Genomic DNA, 4,095 nt, shown 5'->3' with positions numbered 1-4,095 from the left:
TTTCATCTTAAATGACAATATCCTGTGTCAATACAAATAATTACACAAGTGGGGTTTTTCCAATATAGATTTAATCTTTTTTTAATAAATAACTCCACTAACGAATCCACTCTTACTGAAAACTGGTAAATTTCAGTGTATTTTTCGACTTTCTTCCGACCTTTAGATGTAGTCATCTGTGTTTCTTTGTCATTCAATTACACGTATTACCTTGTAGTTACAGCAACCCATCCACGTTGACAAGGACGTATGTTAGTTATACGTCCTTGATGTTGATGAAGTTAACGAGTCCTCATTGTCTTACTTGGGGAAACATTAATGGCAATTAAAATGTCCGTGTTTACAGAATTCCGACGAAACAGTGACATGACATAGTTTCTAGACCAGAAGTTATTAATCTCAATGTTTTTTTGAACTACATATGGATACAATTAGGATATAGTAAATTCATTCATGTAGTGGCCACCAAATTACTCCCACCCCACCTAATTTGGCTACTTTTCACTTTTTCGCTTTTTCAAGAAGGGCATTAGGGTTGTCATATTTTCGTAAAAGCACATAAACGGGAACGGGTTTATGAACCATGAATTGCAGGATTGAACTCCAGGACCTTCTTAACCTTGGACCCTGGTCCAACCTCTTTTTCGAGCAAGTCGAGCCAGAATCCCAGGCTTACTCCTGCTGCCAACACATTCAGCTGGGGCTGTTACAATCACTACAAACGGGATTGAGGTCAAATGGGTTAAATAAGAGAATATACAATTTCATACTAAAAGATATTATTAAAGATAAATAAAAATGTAGATTCATATAAAAAGCGTGAGTGTATATGATGACATGTCTCCCCTGCTAAATAGTTACTGATCGTTATCTAATTTATGTTGAAAGGTTTTACAAGGCAGGGCCGTAACTAGCCTCTGTTAAAAGTGAGGCGAAATTATTTGCCGAGCGGAGCGAGAGAGGTCTGGGCCCCCAGAAGCTCTGGAAATAATGACGCAAAATCGTGCATTCGGAGCGTTTCCCGGACCCTTTCTTAATCTGAAACGCAAGTTTTGTTTTAATTATTTTTTTGACAATATTCTGGTCTCAGAGCTAAATATATAGATTCAGTGTAAGACTTAGTTTTTAGGGACAACAATTACATCAAAAGACCGATATGTAGGATAAAGCAAAAATCGCAATTCACATAGTTAAGTGTTTGGCTACTGTTTTTTTTAAATTTTTTTTTGTTTTTTTTTTTTGTTATTGAGTTTCTGCTTGTAGGAAAAACGTATTTTACCTGTCAATTATGTTTTTTTTTCAAATTAAGTTAAGAAGGGGCTGATTATCATTGATATAACTATGTGAATTCAATTTTTATAATACACTTCAATTACAAATTGATGTAATTCCTAACTGGGATAGAAAGGGTACACTCAAGGTAGACTCAGGAAAACTGTTCTTAAGACCTCATTGCAACATTTTTGTGCTGTTTTAATATGTATACCGGGTGATTCATGTCGGATCTGCCTGTTCTGGTCTTATATTGTGTTTAGACTTTGGTGTAATTTTTTTGTGACTTTGAAATTTATTTATTTAAACATTTTCTCGAACAATATCTGGACATCGGTTGACATGTAACATTGCGAACCACACAACCGTTCACACTTTGACTATGCTATTTCGATATTTTTTATTATCAATGTTTCACAGACTAACCGATACATATTTTACAATTTAAAGTAGTTTTTAAAATTAGACGAAAGGTCCTTAAATATAATAAAACTCAAGTTTAAAACAAAATTACTAATTTACAAATGAAATTCAACGCTAAGACAATAGCCATGAAGAAGGACAATCAATGAACAAAAGACAAACCCGTGAATAGATAAGACACATAACAACAAATTATAGACAATCAACAGTTACACTGAAAACTGAAAATAAATGAGAAACATGGATCCCGAAAAAACAGGGGCGACATCAGAGGGTGAACAGAAGTTGCTTCTTGCAAGACACTCGCCGTGAAAACAATTTGATATGAAGACAAGCTTTTGTTTCAACTTAATATATTTTTTTTTAATTTCCAACATGAGGCATTTGCCTCATTTGCCTCAATGTAGTTACGGCCCTGCAAGGAGTCTCGCATAACCTCAACTTATCAATGATCAATGTAAATGAGGTCAAGGTCAAATAAACCCTTACAATTATTCCATACAACAATTAAAGTTGACCTGCTGCATAAAGTATCACAGAAACAGACCTATCCACAAAAATTTGACCAAGGAATCTTGAAAATGAGGTTAAGGTCAGATGATTACTGCCATATCGACATATACACCTTACAATCATTCCAAGCAACAAATATAAACTTAACTTTGATCATTTATGAAAATGAGGTCACGATCATATGAACCCTGCCAGACAGACATGTTTACCTTACAATCATTCCATACACAAAACATAGTTCGCCTATTGCTTATAGTATCTGATAAACTAACAAAATCATGAAAACTTAACATTGACCAATGAACCATGAAAATGAGGTCAAGGTTAGATGAAATCTTCCAGTCAGACATGTACACCTTACAATCACTCCATACACTAAATATAGTGGCCCTATTGCTTACAGTATCTGAGAAGTAGACCAAACCACAAAAACTAAACATTGTCCCCTGAACCATGAAAATGATCGATGTCAGTCAGATAAAAGCTGCCAGTTGGACATGTACACCTTACAATCATTCCATACACAAAATATAGTTGACCCATTGCTTATAGTATCTGAGGTACGGACTTGATCATGTAAACTTTAACTCAATCGATGAAATCAGGTCGAGGCCAGTTAAACCCTGTTTGACATACATGTAGACCTTGCGAGGAACCCATATACCAAATATAGTCAACCATTTACTCATAATAAGTGAGTATTTCATATAAAAAAAAATTTAAGCAGTCACTTAGCCATGAAAATGAGGCCAAGAGCAATGGACATATGTCAGACAAAAACATTGTAACATTATAAGGAATCTGCATATAAGGTATGAAGCATTGAGGTCTTCTACCTTCTGAAATATAAAGCTTTATACATATAGTTTATGCCTTCACAGCTATCGCTAAAGACTTAACATTCTTCAGATGATGTTAAGATCAAAATGACCATTCAAAATTAAAATTAATTTACTGGTATTATTTCCCTGGAAATGAGAAGTGCCAATGCTAATACAAACTGCACATAAAATATCATCGACTTACCATGAGTGGTTATTCTTAAACTGACCTAATCATATACTTAACTTGTGTCACCTATGCAGTATCAGTCAATAGACCATGACTGAGGGGGTGGTTGGGCCAAAAATTCTCCAAGGAAATAAGACATGTCTATGCTAATACAAGTGAATACCAAATATTATTAGTTTTAATATTATTACCATTAGACGTTCTCCTTAAACTGACCTAATAAAAAAAAAAGAAGCAAATTATTGATGACGACATCAAGAACAGCACACCTATGTCTCGCCTATGCAACTTCTTCATGGTGAGACAGAAATCAAAAGATGTACAGTCCCTAAAAGTGGACTTATTTATATTTATAGTTTCTGATCACTTTTGTTTTTTTCCTTTAAGACTAATGTAGTGAAATATCATAAATACAATAGGATCCTGAGAAACAGACAAGAATATAAAATTGATTGCCTTGGAATTTTCAATCAATATTGCCTCCCTGTGAGACAATCTAAAATCAGGAAAAACTGTTAACAAAGAGATATGTCTCACCTATTTGTTATTTTGATAATGCAAATGTTGAAATTAAAATAGCAAAACTTTACATGTAAGTTATGCAAATATTCAAAGTCAATGAACCATGACTGAAGGTACAGGGCTAAACAATCTCCATGGAAATGAGATGTGCCAATGCTAATACAACTGCATACCAAATACCATTGACTTATCATAAGTCGTTCCCTTTCAACAAACCTAAACACAAACATTACTTGTAAACTATGTAAAAGTTTCAAAGTCAATGAACCATGATGAGGGGGTGGGGCTATATAATCCATGAAAATGAAACTTGCAAATGCCAATACATTTGCATACCGAATATCATTGACTTAA

The sequence above is a fragment of the Mytilus californianus genome, unplaced genomic scaffold, assembly GCF_021869535.1.
Source record: "Mytilus californianus isolate M0D057914Y unplaced genomic scaffold, xbMytCali1.0.p SCAF_2, whole genome shotgun sequence".
In the NCBI taxonomy this organism is placed as follows: Eukaryota; Metazoa; Mollusca; class Bivalvia; order Mytilida; family Mytilidae; genus Mytilus; species Mytilus californianus.
The sequence above is the reverse complement of the archived record's forward strand: the minus strand, read 5'-3'. Positions refer to the sequence as shown.